The sequence below is a fragment of the Choloepus didactylus genome, chromosome 4, assembly GCF_015220235.1.
Source record: "Choloepus didactylus isolate mChoDid1 chromosome 4, mChoDid1.pri, whole genome shotgun sequence".
NCBI classification, from domain to species: Eukaryota; Metazoa; Chordata; class Mammalia; order Pilosa; family Megalonychidae; genus Choloepus; species Choloepus didactylus.
In genome coordinates, this window is record NC_051310.1 from 133,546,455 (window position 1) to 133,562,922 (window position 16,468).

General features: G+C 39.0%; 1 protein-coding gene and 1 pseudogene across 1 annotated transcript in view; both read right to left on the reverse strand.

Moving 5' to 3' along the window:
- The window catches only part of LOC119532801, a 52,163-nt pseudogene extending 45,029 nt beyond the window's left edge, over nt 1–7,134 (reverse strand).
- The window catches only part of SEMA6D (semaphorin 6D), a 614,253-nt gene that overhangs the window by 124,356 nt on the left and 473,429 nt on the right, over nt 1–16,468 (reverse strand). The gene's annotated exons all lie outside the window — the stretch shown is intronic.

The following is a 16,468-nucleotide window of genomic DNA, read 5'->3' on the forward strand; positions in this document are numbered from 1 at the left end:
CTACAACCTTTCCCCCACGATTGCTGGGAGGATATAATGTGATGGTGCCTGTATGTGATTATCACATTACTGGCATATCACAAGTGCTTGGCAAATGTGTTGATTGATAAGAGGGCACCAGGGAACAATAAAACTGCTTCCAACCTTTTTCATGCCTCACATTGGTAAGCAGCTACGTTCATAAGAAATACTTTCAGTGTAGCCTATGCTTTTTCATATTAACGTTTCTTCAGCCAAGATTTAGAGCTGGTTGGAAAGCAAATCTAGAGAGTACACTTTTAGGCCTCACCCTTTCACTCTGGAAACTGTCTCCAGGAACTATTTTGTAGCCATATCTTTGAAAAGTTGTAGGTATTTGGCTTCTCCTATGAAGGTGAAGTGCCATCTGTTGGTACTGCAGGCATTTGCACAAGAAAGAGTTGTCACTCTTTCTTTTGATGATTTGTGGCTGATGCCACCCTTTTTTTTTCTTTCTTTCTTTCTATTTTTAGGAAGAAGGTCTCTGAGGGAAGCCCTTTCCTGTCCAGGCCACTTTGATTGGTGTTGGATAGTTGTTTTCCTGTCAGCTGATAATGTTCCAATGGCTTGTGCAGTTCAACTTTAAGTGACTCAGTGACATCTGTGTCAAGCATTTATTTTTAGTACAGTTTGCCCCACAGATACATCTCTGAGTTGTGTCTCTTCCATCTGTCTATCTAGCTCAATGCTTCTGTTTAAATGACACAAAAGTCTTGTATCCAATTCTTTATACCTAAGCCCTTGCACAGCCTCTCTCTTCCTTAAATAGTTACACAGGAGTTAACATTTTATACATGTTACTAAATGGGTTCTTCATGGTTATGACTTCAGTATTAGAAAGATATGTTTAAATAGGCCCTTAGAAAGAAAGGATATATACATAACACATACATATGCATATGTAGATATACATGCGGATATATTTTATGTGTTTATGTGTATTGTGTATCATTTTATGTGTATTGTGTATCATCAGTATTATATTGACATGTTAAAATAGGGGCATAAAAGATATATATATATACATACACATGCACATATGCATATATATTCATATCTAAATATATAGGTGGGTGTATATCACACAATATATATTTTGTATTGTTAAGGAAGCTTATATTCTTATTACTAATATTTTTTTCCTTGTTTTGTTTTTCTGTTGGGTTTCTTATCCCCTCAGTTTTCCAGAAGATGAGTAAGTTAGTGTGTGGAAAGGGATAGTTCAGCCACCATCCCTTTGACCTTCTGTTAGGATGGAATATTAGGTCTCTGTTTCAATTTTAGGAAGTATTCCACGGTTCTACTTCTGAGCAGTGATACATAACAAGCTACTGCCATCTTACGTTCTGTAGAACAATTCAGGCTATTTGGATCCACTGCATAATTTGCCTCAGTGAGGGCTGTCACTGCTGATTTCCTTTGCCCACAATTTGTCATGCTCAGTGTGACTTCTGATCTAGGAAAACTCCATTCAGTAGAACTTGAAAGAATCAAAATGTGTGAATTTAGTCTCATCTTCAATGAACCAAGCTGATTTAAGAATAAATGTGTTCCTATTTTTCTCCTCTTTATGTATGTGCTTTGTCACTAAAATATCAATGTGTCTGTATTAAATATGGAAATGTATATGAACATGCACATTTGCACACATACAAAAATACTCAATACTACTGAATGTACCCTCTGTAACTTAGCAGGCATTTCATCTGTCAGCCCAAAGAATAAAGACCAACAATGAACACAATCCCAATTATGCAATCCTGTTAGTCTAAAGAGAGCTTCAATAGCACTTGACAAACTCCAGCAGAACTAGCTCACTGTATGAAAACAAACAGCATAATTCTGTTTTTATGTACACAATTGGTAGTTGTTGACATACTATTAAATTGTTTTAAGAAGGCCTACTTAGAAAGGTGTATATCTTGGTAGTTAAAATCCACTATATTGTAAAATACAGTTTATATCCAAAATATTACTCTCATAGGAAAATTGTAATTACAACATTTAGATACATAGCCAAACTACATTGCTTTGTCTTTGGAAGACCCAAAGTAAGCTAAAATTGTACCTACCATTGAGTCAGCAGTGATGAGAAAAAACTGTCATCTGGGGATTTAGTGGAATTTGGAGGGTGCAGGTTGCCACACAATTAACCACAGTTCTGCTTGATTATTTTTGGTCACAGCTACAGTAGGGATGAAACGTAAATGCCAACTTTTTTTTTTTTTTTTTTTTTTTTAGTTTCTGAAAATCCTGTTCTTTCATGAAATTTGTTTACCACAGCTTTCTCTCAGAGAAGATAGCGATGATGAGACATTTTTCAGGTAGTGACATATTCTGCCAAAGGGGACACATTTGCCTAGCGAATACGTAAATCCAGTCCCATGCACAGAAGCAGTCATTTCCTTTCACTCTTATCCTGAAGTTTAACTCCCCAGCTGCTTTTGTAATCACATCCTGACAAAGCAAATACGTGGTCCTAAGTATGAATATGGATCAGTATATCTTCAGGTCTTGGGGCTTAGTGTGAAATCTAGTGCTTCAGAAGCACACTGCCCATAGCACATTTCCAGCTTAGCTGTAGCAATTTGATTTTCTTCTTTTCCACTCTAAAAGTCCTGAAAATGCCATCAGGAGATTTTTCTCTTTCCCCTAAATGATTCCAGCAGTGTTCCTTCTTCAGAAGTGTCTTTTCGTTGTTTGAAAACGGAAGTACTGCGAAGTGCGTTCAGTAGTTCTCACGCCTAGGTCGTCATCATGACCTTGGAGATCCTCCTTCTCGTGCTTAGCACACATCCCACCCCATTCTGCCGGAACCTTGGAGCCAGTCCCTCAGGATGTCAGTCTATGTGAAGAGAAGACTGGGAGACAAGGCTGGGGAGTGGGCTGGACAAGGAGCAATCATGGAGGGTTTTATTGTGTCCTGGATGTTTTATAAAACACTCATGGCAGCATATGATTATCCTGGTGTCTACAGAGATGGAGAAGTGCTCTCTTGAGTTGACAGTTGTTACTGTCACTGATAACAGCAGTGATAACAGAAAAGATGAGAAGAGGAAGAAGATGAAGGGGAAAGAGAAAAAGTTCATTATCTATAACTTGACTGATTTCTTAAAGATGTTTCCAATAAGGGGCTAGAGCATCACATAATTTGGCCAAGTTTCCTTTACTCCCTTTTCTGTGGATTATCAAAGCTGTCAGTCAGGAAATAGATTGGAACATAATCAATTTGTGAATACAATCCCAGTACCTACATGCTTACCTCAGTGTGGACAGGCTGATATCAGCATCTTCAACAGAGTGATGTTCTTTTCTTGTCTTGGAAATAAAGGTGTTTGCTCTTCTAGAGACATACACCTCAGCATGCTGTATCCCTGAGAAGTATCCAATATGCCACCTGTAGCCCCTGTCCTAATGTTAGGAAGCTTCACTTGGTCCTCTGAGACTAAATCAGGCCTCCAGGCCTACAGTTGGTGGGAGCAGAACAGGCCCAACAATCCATTTCAATTGTTTCCATGACCCACTCATATAAACTATTTTACTACGAAAAGGCCTGATTGTACGTGAGCAGAAAGATAGCATTAATTTGGTCAAAATGTATGGCTGAGGTAGTCCAATTTCATCAGAATTAAACAATTTTACTTAAATGAATATGGATAATGCTAACACATGATGACTCAATGCTGACTGTGCAAATGTGTATGCACTTGTCTCCTCTATGTCATTTTCACTCATTTATTAACCATGTATTGAGTGCCCGCAATATGCCAAAAATTGATGAATTTTTAAGAAGTCTATGATATTTGAAGGAGTGAATATTAAGTAGGAGAATAAAGAATGATGAAAATATAGTGATCTTTGAATTATTTTTACCACTGGACAGCAAATAAAACATAAAGGCTGGGGTGTGACCAGGCATAGTTATTTTTGAAAAGCTCCTTAGAAGCACCCAGGGATGAGGGTCACTAGTCCAGGAAGATGGACATTAACTGGCTGTCCTCAAAGACATGCTTTACAACCTCTCTACTCAAAGTGCAGTCCACAGACCTGCAATGTCAGCATCCCCTGGGAGTCTGTTAGAAATGCAGAATCTCAGGCCCCACCTTAGACCTACTAATCAGAAGATTCCCAGGTGATTAGCAAGCCCCGAAAAGTCTGAGAAGCTCTGCTCTACCATGTCACATACTTTGGCTTAGCAGTTACATGATTGTACCCCATAGCTAAGCTTCAACCCTTCGTCTTTCAAACCCACATTAGAAGCTTTGCTGGAGGCACTGAGAGGCTGCACTGCCCAAAAAAGACATATTTTCCTCTATCTGTCACAGCTTCCAAAGTCTGGAAAAATGCCGGCCCTGAATACTTTATATATCAAAAAGAGCCAAGTGCATTCAAAGTAATTAGTCCGAAATATATCCACTGTCAGAGGAGCAGGGGTCACATCTGCAAAGTAATAGCTTTAAGCCTCCAGACTTACTGTGTGTGGTGCATCCATCATGGACATCTTGTCAATACGTGTGGTGACCATAGAAGAAGGTATTTCCCATATAGGACATAGGAGAGACTGAAACAATTCTAAACTCCATGTCCTCATGCACTTGGTGAATCCTTCCTGGTAGTTGGAGTGTGAAATAATGTGTGCGAGTTTGAGGTAAAAGTGATATTTTCTTGGCGAAAGCAGTACAGCAGAGTGGTGAAGACTTCAGAGTGGAGACTCTGAAGCCAGGTGGACTAGGTGCAAATCCTACCACTTGGGGCTGTGTGAACATAGGCAAATTAATTAAATTCTCCATGCCTTCGTTTACTCATCTCTAAGACTGGGTTACTAAAGGCAATCTGGCTCGTATGACTGTTGTGACAATTAAATAAAAATATATTTAAAAGACTTAGAACAATGCCTGGCACCTAAGAAGTACTCAGTCAATATTAACTACTCCTTTTATAAAGGCAAAAGAAGTATCTCTGCTATTGACTGAACAGTGCCTCCAGGGCTGTCGAATAAATAACCATCTATCCCCAGGCTGCCACCATGCTTATCCCTCCCTCCATTTCTACCCGTCTCCACCCCATCTCCATTTCTATTCCTTTTTCTGTCTCACTCCCATCCTGCCTCCATCTTTATCCTTACGCATATTTTCATCCCCATCCTGATCCCTATCTCTGCCTTGACTCCTCTCCCTGCCTCCATCTCCGACTCCATCTCCATCTCCAACTCCAGCTCCAACTCCAACTCCAACTATCTCTCTCAATATATCTAACTACTCCACCAATTGCCAAAGCACTATTTGAGCTGTTTCATCACCTCAAATTAACCACAGAATAACACCTTACATTTTCTCAACTCAGAGCCTTACTCCCTTCTCCACCATCATTGCATATTCAGCCCTATACTCCTATAGGTTATGGTCACTCTCCTTCTGCTCCACTATGTCTACCCCTTTACTCTTCCTCACACAGACTCCTGTCTGCAGCACTTCAGCCCTTACTGAGACCTTGGGACCCCTCTGGAGTTGCTGCACTGCTTTTCTCTAGTTGTGTGCATGCCTTGCCTCTCCAAATAGAAGGAAAAGCCTTTGAAGGCAAGGCCCACGGCTTTCAGTGTCCATAAAGTTGTGCACCCTGCTGTACTCACAGTGGGTGCACAGCAACTACTTACTGAGTGAGTGTACGTGCTTATTTCTATCACAGAGTGCAGAAGAGTAGAAGGAGCATTGGGTTCTGGGTCAAAAATTCCCCCTGCACTGCGAATGACCTTTATGAAGATATTTAAACTCTGCATCTCAGTTTACTCATCTGTAAAAGGAAGGGGATGAATTAATGATTGCTAAATTCCTTTTCAGCTTAGATTTGCTCTCTTTCTGTCAATATCCAGAGCTGAGGTGTCTACCAGCTCTGGCTGATTTAGAATCCACTTCTAAATCATATGGCATATCTGTGCACAGAATGTTAATTCCATCAATTTGTCTCTAAATAACAGAAAGATCTGATCCTGTCATTATCACCAAATTAGGTAGGCTGCCTGCATCAAGAACACAATTCATTTGGTGAACATTTACTGAATAACTACCATGTGCCAGGCACTGTGTTGAGTCCTGGCCACACAGCCCTCAAGTCCAGAGGGGGAGGCAGAGAAAGAAGAAAACAACTGCAGCACAGCATGCTCATTTTCTCAATGGAGGTAAGCACAGAGGGCTAACTGACACATCAGGGGTGTATAACCCTAGCTTGGCGATTAGGCACCAGAGTTTTCTAATGTGAGCAACAGTAGCGGGCAGGGTTGGGGAACACACAATGTTTCCTAGCAGAGGGAACAGTAGCCAGCTACCAAGCATGAGATATAGAGGAACTAAAACCAGGTGGATGTGGCTGAAGGACAAGGAGGTGTGAAGGCAGATACAGTTCAAGGAGGCAGGGAGCAATGTGGAAGTGCCCCGTATGTCCTGTCAACCTGGGATTCCTGGCTAAGGAACAGGATTTTGGTGGGAGGAGCCAGTGGAATTCCTTCTTCCTCACAATGGGAGCTGCGTTTTCCCCAACTCCTGGCCAAGGGCTCTTTGGAAGAGCTTGGCCAGCCCAGATCCAAGCAGCACCAAGATGCAGATTTCTGTAATCTTCAATCAGGGTTCCAGGCCGTATTTTGGAAATGGGAGACAGAGAGAGAGAGAGAGACAGAGACAGACAGACAGGCAGGCAGACACACACACACACACACACACACACACACACACACACACACACAAACACACACACACAGACTTTTCTAAGGCCACACAGACAGGAAATAACAGACTCAGATTTCACAGCTTGATCTTCTGCCAGTAAACCAATTCTCACTCTCTTTTAGCCCTGTGTCTTCAAGAGTTTTCATTTGTTTTTAAAATCTGCTTAAAGCCATGATACTTCTACAAGTGGCTCTTGGTCTCTGCTGTCCATGCAGATCACTATGGCCACTTTCATTATTTCATCCTGATCTCCAAGTGACACAATCATGTGGGAAGAGGATAACAGAGAGATGGGGGCCGCAGCGGCCCACGGGGCCAGAAGCAGCTGTGGGAAGTGGAGCAACTCCTCCCCCTCCTCCTCCACTCCATTTAACTTGCCTTTGAAAAGGCCGACCATTGGTGACTGGGGGTTTTTATCACTATGACTTCCTTTTCCCAAGAAATGTGAGCCCTGTGGATATGAAGAATAATTGGTAAAGTACATTGAAGTGTCTTGAATATAAAGGACCATGTAGGTGTGTAACATTATTATTCCTACTTTGTGTTCAAGAAACGATCTTTATGTTTAAAATATAAAGGTGATATGTAATTTTCAGCTTTCCTCCCAGACTGGCCTGTGGCCATATTTAGCATTAATATCATATTCCTTTGGGTGCACATAATTAGGATTTTTGTGTGTATTACTGATTAATGCTGATTTGAGAAGCATATTTTTAAGCAACATCTTTGCTCCATCACCAAGTAGCAAGGAATCAGGTAACCAACCTAGATGATCCCTCAGTTCAAAAAGGAGAGAGGGAAATATCTCCAATACCACAACTAAAGCTGTTAAGCAAAATATCTAAAAAGATCTCATGGGTGTGTAAAATTCACTCTAATCAGTTAATGAGGAACTACCTTTATGGCAATCTCTTAAGCGCACTGAAAGCTTTTTAAGGGGTACTAATTTCGTATTTGTTTGAGAATCACCACATGCAGCAAAGGACATTTCTTTGAGCTCTATCCTGGCTCAGATAATTTCACAAGGTCAGTCTAAGGTAAAGAGCAGCAGATTTGCAATTGCATCTTAAAAGACGGGGCAAATTCTTTATATACTCTCTTCCCGTGACACCATGGTTCATCGCGTCTGCAGGACTTTCCCTGCAGATGGAGTGATGATTCTTATAAGAGAATCTCACCCCAGCTCCAGCCTAGACTGTTTGTTCCCCACATAATGAATTATCCCTGGTGTCCAATATTTCGTGAAACAGAAAAATTACATGTGTTTTTCATTTGTGGGGACCATCTAGTCACTGCTGGGTTATCCTGTTAAAGAGATTTGCTCTTAAGTCTTTGAATGAGCCCTTGGTATGGGTGTCATTTAAAGGCCAACCAACAGAATGGAACCTTGTGTGAGGGGAGTCCATGTCCTCCCTGCTGGGAGAATAGCCCAGGCTGCAAATGCTTTATTCGTGGATATGCTGGAGGATGCACAGGCCTGCAGGTGATAGAACAGAAGAATGTCAGCAGGGGTTGCTGGCCCTTTCCCTAAGATCAAGTCCTACTTCTTCAGGCTCAGAGGACTGATCATTTGCAGCTGAGAGCAAACAGCCACCAAACCTGCCATCTGCTGACAGAACATTTTGAGTTGAGGTAGTGTTTTTTAAAGACATTTGGGGGAATCTTTGACTTAGACAAGAGAGAGAACAGGGAGGGAGAGCAGACAGAAAAGCAACTCCTCATTGTCATGTGCCAACCCAAATTAACAACTAATGAAAGCAGATTGTATTTAGCAGATTTTAATATAAATTAGGTTAATGATGACACATTTGAAATAGTACATTGAAAAATCAGTCTTTAATAACAAGCTAACAGATGTTGGCATTTTTATTATTAATTATACATTTCATTATCATCTGATTATTGTCAAACATTGTTTGACAGAAAAAAATTGTATAAATGATTCATACACATTTGTTATGTTGTTAAGGACTGCTAGTGCCTGTTTTATTAATGTAGTGACTTGAGTAGTCATGTCATTCTAAAAATCTCAAGTTTAATCAAGACTGTTGAGCAAAGTACAGTGTGTTTTACAATAATCCTTAATGTAACTGTGCTTGTCCTTGGAATATCTCGAAGAATTTCACTTCCTTACCCACTCTTCTATTCTTCTTAGTGCAAGGCCTACACACACAGAAGTTTTAGGTTCTCAGGGAATATTACTGAATGAGTTCAACCACATCATCACACATCATACTGTCATTCCTTAAAAGGATTCCAGAGAGAAACTTATCAATTTGTGGTTCTAGAGTTTAGAGAACTGAGAAATTGGGTCTTGTCGTACGTAAGCAAAATGAAATCAAGAAATGAGCAGCGTGGATAGCCATCTGCAGGCCAATAAAATCTCTATTCCCTTGGTCAGATCTGCTTATACAATATATACCCTACAGATAATCTGTTTGTGCCAGCAGCATAATCTTTCTATGCAAATATTTTTTACAGTTATGATTTGATGACTATTTCAGACAGTTTAGGTACTCTAAGGAAGCCTTGTGATCCATGTGTGGTCTGGGACTTACATTGGATAAGTGGTTTCTTAGTTGTGTTGAAGTGTGGGTCACTGATGAAGATGGTCGAGGGTGCTATGGAAGCTCTGCATGGCACCTCCGTGGAGAACTGGTAACAGAGTTGAAGATACTTCGCAGAAAGGACAGCTTTCAGTAGGCCAGTGAACAACTACTTTATTTACATGGTTTCAGGGACCCTAAAAGTCTTTCTGAACATGTCTACTCCCAAAAGCTTATCATTGCATCACACCTGTTCATGACCTGGCTTGTGATGTCCGATGTGAAAGTTGTTGCCATGGAAGACTGTTAAAATGCTGGCCAGAGAAGGTTATGTGAAAATCGTCTCATTTCCTGAGCATACAGGAAGGCACATGGGCCTCTTCCATTGGATACACTGGGAAAAAAGAATGCCCCATACCAGCCAGATGACTTACCTTGGGGCACTAAACTGGATCTATGGGCATATAAAGTCAGATTAGTGGATGGGCCAGCCAATTAGCTGCCCACGATTCCCAATCCATAAGGGGTGAGAGAGAATATGTAGAAATATATGAGAAATATGTAAGATTCTGTATTAATCAGAAACTCTCTCAAGAAGAGTATGATTCAGGGTTGAATGGAGTATTTCATTAGCTCTTTGGAGTTTAAGGCCAGGCCTCCCAAAGCACCATCCAGTAACTATAGATGGAGCAGCACTGGCTCTGGAGAGAAAGTGTTCAGATCGAAGAAACTCTTTCACTTTCACTGAGAGGATGTGTAAAATCTGTGGTCAGAGCCAGGTTGCTCAGAACTATAAGTGGGGTCTGGGCCTGTCACACCCTGACCTCCTTCTCTGCCTTTCTCTCTGTAGCATCATTTTCAACTCTGCGCAAGTGCTCAACCAGTATTTCAAGAATGCTGGTCTTATCAGGTCTCTAATTATTAACTTACCTCAGTCCAGCCTAGGGTAACTCTGAGCGGGTTTGAGCTTCAGTTAAAAAATAATTGGGGAACCTCTAGCAAGGAGAGACTAGCAAAAATATTCCTAGGAGATTTGTATTTATATGCATCAGGTAGAGTATTACAGACCCAAGTAATGTATATGGCTTTTCCCCTTTGATCCTGATGCAGCAATGCCTGGGTTGGGGGTACCCATAAAACCACATTAGGGTAAGGGAGGGTCTCTTGCCTGGGCTGTGAGATGTTCTTGATGCTAGGAGGTAAGGGATCCTATAAGGAACTGACAGAAGAGCATTGGTCAGAAGACAATGCCTAGAGTTAAGGTAATTGTAGGGTTGGGGATCCTTGAGAGCACACCCCAACAGAGGAGGGCATATCCAAGGTGACGAGGAATTTGGGGTAGGCAAATTCATGGGATGCCCATAATCCATGTTGGAACATGGAGAAAGAGCCCTGCAAAGAGCCTGCCCCTTTATTGTAATTCTGTGCATGTCTGGCTTTAACAAGAGCTTTACCAGGGACAAACAGAGGTGTATTCTTGTCCCTTTTGGGTCTTCTGTTGATTCAGCCAAGCTCAACATTACTTTTCAAGAATAAGAGTCAAGTTTCAAAGCTGGCCTTAATTCAGAAAACAGCAGATTCTATCTGTGTTGCTTTTAAAATTTATTTTTACTTCCTTATTTTTATTTTTTATAATTCAGTGATTTTTAGGAAACTTACAAAGTTGTGCAACCATTGCCAAAATTCAGTTTTAGAATATTTTTATCAGACCCAAAAGATTTCTCGTGCCTGTCTGCAGTCAATCCTTCTCCCTGTCTGTGTTGTCTTGAGAGCAAAAGCAAGAGACGAATGATAAATATTCAGGATTGCCTCTGTGAAAACAATTGTGTGCTTGAGGTCCTTAAATAGAATTATCCTCCTCAGTAATGAGATTTTTGGTATTTAGCTTTTGGAAATTTTTGTTTTTTGGTCAAGCTCAGTCTTGACTGATACTGACAGCCAGGACACAATTTCTGACTCCTACCCTGTATTGAAAACATGCATAAAAGCTGTCATAGTACCTGCTGGCACCCCTGCCTGCCTGCCTGCAGCCAAAGCTCAGATCTGCAACTATGGCTGCACATTTCAATCCTCTGGGGAGCATTTTTTTTTTTTTTTTATTAAATTCAGTTTTATTGAAATACATTCACACACCATACAATCATCCATGATATACAATCCACTGTCCACAGTATGATAACATAGTTATGCGTTCATCACCACAGTCTATCTCTGAACATTTTCCTTACATCAGAAAGAACCAGAACAAGAATAAAAAATAAAAGTGAAAAAAAAAACACCCAAATCATCCCCCCATCCCACCCCATTTGTCCTTTAGTTTTTATCCCCATTCCTCCACTCATCCATACACTAGATAAAGGGGATGTGATCCACAAGGTCTTCACAATCACACTGTCACCCCTTGTAATCTACATTATTATATAATTGTCTTCAGGAGTCCAGACTGCTGGGTTGGAGTTTGGTAGTTTCAGGTATTTACTTCTAGCTATTCCAATACATTAAAACCTAAGAGGTGTTATCTATATAGTGCATAAGAATGTCCACCAGAGTGACCTCTCGACTCCATTTGGAATCTCTCAGCCACTGAAACTCTTTCGTCTCATTTTGCATCCCCCTTTTGGCCAAGAAGATACTCTCAGTCCCACGATGCCGGGTCCACACTCATCCCTGGGAGTCATACTCTGTGTTGCCAGGGAGATCCACAACCCTGGGAGTCGGGTTGGGGAGCATTTTTAAAAGTTCCCAGGCCTGGGTTTCATCTCTAGATTCTGATCTAGTTAGTCCTGGTGGGGTCTGGATATGGATAATTTTAAAAGTCATCTAAGAGAGATGAATGTATAGCTGAAGTTGATAATCAGTGTAAAATATGTGTGGATCACCTCTATGTGCTAACCAGGGGCTATGCTGGGATCTGTGGCCATTACAAAAGAAAATAAAACCTATTCCTTTTCCTCAAGGGGTTTATAATCTAGGGATGGGATCAGAAAAATGGGTTCACTTATTATAAAACAAGGAAATATGATAAGAAAGATATATAATCATTCTATGAAGATATAAGGAATGGAAATCACAGAACTGAAAACTATAATAACTTAAATTTTAAACTTTTTTGGATGGATTCATTAATAGACTGGAGATGAAAAAGGACAGATTCAATGAAGTTGAGGACAATTTAATAAAATTTACTTAATCTGTACAACAGTGAGAAAATAGATTTGAGTACAAGAACAAAGTCTCAGGCATCTGTGGGACAATAACAAAAGAGCTAAAATTTATATCTTCAGAATCCCAGGAGAGTAGAGAGAATGTGAAACTGAAAAGTATTCAAACAGGTGAAAACTTTCCAAGTTTGGCAAATGGCTTAAGTCCACAGATTTAAGAAATAGAGTGAACCCCAAACGGGATAAACCTAAAGAAGACACATTATGCCAAGAGACATTATAATTCAACTTCTGAAAACCTAAGACAAAGAAAATATCTTGAAAGCAGTCATAGAGAAAAGACACATTCCTTACAGGGAAACACCAACTCAAATGAGAGTGTATTTATCACCTAAAAGTGTAGAAGCCAGAAGTGGCACATCATTTTTCACGTACTTAGAGAAAGAAATGTCAACTATGAATTCTATATCCGGAGAAACTCTATCATCAGGAATCAAGGGGGAATAAAGACATTCTCAAATGAAGGAAAATTAAGAGTATTTGTCGCTAATAAACCTATCCTTAAACAATGGCTAAAGGAAATTATGTAAAAGAAAATAATAATCGAATTTTGGAAATTCAGAAAGGAATGACGAATACTGGAACGGGTAAAAATAAGGGTAAATACAATAACTACTTACTTCTAATGACTTTCTTAAATCATATTTGGTGGCTGAAGCACAAATTATAACACCATTTGATGTGGTGTTCAATATATGTAGAGGGAATATTTGACAATTTATGTAATAATTATATAAGTGGGGAGAGTAAAGGGACCTAAAAGGAAGTAAGGTTTCTACACTTCACTTGAAGTAGTTAAATGTTACCAGTAGTCTATGTATGTATATTATAAAGCCAGAAGTTACCGCTAAGAAAGTTATAAGCAAAGATATACTCATAAGCACAATAAATAAATCAAGACGGAATCCTTAAAAAATGCTGAAATAAACCAAAGTGGGGGAAATACAGGAGAAACAGAGGGAAGCAGGAAAAAAATGACAGATTTAAGCCCTAATATAGCAGTAATTACCTGAAATTTAAATGGTCTAAATACACCATTAAAAAGAGACAGATTGGCAGAGTGGGTACAGAAGAAAAACCTTCAACTATATGCTGCTTACAAGAAAGTCAATTCAAATCTAACAGCGCCAGAAGGTTGAAAGTAAAAGGGTGGACGAGATATATCATGGAAACAATGCCCCTCCCCCACAAAAGGAATAGTTATGTTAATATCAGGTAATGTATACTTCACAGCAAAGAAAATTACTAGATACAAAGAGGGATTGATCCATCAGGAAGAAATAACAATCCTAAAAGTGTACATATCAAGTAACAGAACCTCAAAAATACATAGTAAAAAACTGATAGAGCTGAAAGGAGAAATAGACACATCCACAGTTATAGCTGGCAACTTCAATACCCCTCTTCAGCTATGGTAGGACTAAAAGTTGGAAAATTAAGCAAGGGTATAGAAAATATGAATGACATGATCAACTAACTGGATCTAACTGATAAATATAGAACACTCTACTCCCAAAGAGCAGAAGACACTTTTTTTTTAAATAAGTTCCCATGAAACACTCACCAAGACAGACCATTTCCTCAAACAAATTTAAAATCACTGAAATCAAACAAAGTGTGTTCTCTGAACATAATGACATCAAACTGGAAATCAATAACAGAAAGAGAACAGGAAAATTTCCAAATACTTGGAAATTAAACAAACTATTTCTTAATAATTCATTGCCCAATAGGAAATAAAGGAAGTTTCAGAGGAAATAAAAATATATAACACTGAGAATGAAAAATGACATGTCAAAATATGTGTAACACAGCTAAAACCAGGTGGTGAGAGGAAAATCTATGGCATAAATGCTTACTTTAGAAATGAGGAAATGTCTCAATCAATATTCAAAGACAGTACCTCAAGAAACTAGAAAAAGAAGAGCAAAATAAACTCAAAGCAAGCAGAAGAAAGGAAATAAAGAACAGAAATCAATGAAATTGAAAATAGGAAAGCAAAAGAGAAAATTAATGAAACCAAAAGCTGGTTCTTTGAAAAAAATCAATAAAATTGATAAACCTCTAGGAAGACTGAGAAAGATAAAAAGAAAGAAGACATGAATCATTGATATCAGGAATGAAACAGGAGCTATCAGTACCAATCTTGCCTCCATTAAAATAATAATAAAGGAATATTATTGGTTTCCTGTGGCTGCTGTAATAAGTTACTACAAATTTGGTGGCTTTAAACAACATACATTTATTTTCTTACAGTTCTGGAAGTCAGAAGTCCTAAATCTGTTTCATTGGGCCCAAATCAAGGTTTGTGTAGGGCCACACTCTCTCTGAAGGTTCTTGGGGAGTATCTGTTTCCTTGTATTTTCCAATTTTTAGAGCTGCATTACTTGCATTCCTTGGCCCATGTCCTTTGCGTCATCTTCAACACCAGCAGTGCAGCACCTCGCTTCAGTCATCACATTGTCTTCTTCTGTAGCCAAATTTCCTTCTACCTCCCTCTTCTAAGGACACTTGTGATTGCATTTGTGGCCCACTCAGATAATCCAGGAAAGTCTCCACATCTCAAGATCCCCAACTTAAAAACATTTGCAAAGCCTCTCTGCCAATATAAGGTAAGTGACATTTGCAGGCACCAGGGATTAGAACCTGATATCTTTGGAAGCCATTATTCAGTCTGCTACAGAATATAGCAAACACCTTTATGATCATAAACTATACAATTTAGAAGACATGGATCTCAAAACCCACGAACAAACAAAACTCAACCAAGATGAAATAGACAACCCAAACAGTCCTATAACTACTTTAAAAATCAAATATTTTAATAAAAATCTCCCCTAAACAGATCTCCAGGCCCAGATGGTTTCACTGAAGAATTCTACCAAACATTTAAGGAATTAATACCAATTTAACATAATCTCTCTCAGAAAACAGAAGAAGTGGAAACACATCTCAAATCAATTATGAGGCTAATATTACCCTAATACCAAAATCTGACAAAGACAGTACAAAAAAAAAGAAAGCTACAGACTGATGTGTCTCATGAACTAAGACACAAAATCCTCAAAAACATATTAGTGAATCAAACCCAGCAATGTATAAGAAGAATTTTACACCATGACCAAATGGAATTTATTACAGGTATGCATAGGTATTCAACATTTAAAACTCAATCAATGTAATCCTTCATGTCAATAGGCCAAAAAAGAAAAATTACATGATCATATTAATTAATGCACAAAAAGGCATTTGACAAAGTCCAACATCCACTTGGGATAAAAAATCTCAGCAAGATAGGAATAGAGGGAAACTCCCTCAAATCAACAAAAAGCATCTATAAAAAATACCATTAGCTAAGATTACATAATGTTGAAGGTTAATGCATTTCTTTTAAGATCAGGAACAAGTCAAGGATGTCCAAGCTTGCTATTAATTAACTTGTTACTGGGCACCCAAGTCACTGCAGTAAGGCAAGACAAAGAAATAAAAAGAATATTGATTGGTAAGAAGAGATAAATATGGTCTAATTTGCAGATGATATGATTGTCTACTTAGCCAATCCCCAAGAAACTACCAAAACAAACAAACAAACAAAAAACCAAAACTCCTAGAACTAATGAGCGAGTTCAGCAAGGTCACAGGAAATAAGAGCAACACCCAAAAATCAATCGCATTTCTATATACTAACCAGAAAATGCAGAAATTGAAATGAAAAACAGAATACCCTTTATAATCACACCCCCCAAAAAAGACAGAAACACTTTGGTGAATTTAACAAAACCTACAGGACCTGTATGCTAAAAATTACAAAATACTGATGAAAGAAGTTAAAGAAAGACTCAAATGGAGAGATAACATAGTAAAAATATCAATTCTCCCCAAATTGATCTTTAGGTTTCATGCAATTACTATTAGGCTCCTAGCAATGATTTTTGTAGACTTAAACAAGCTTATTCTAAAATTT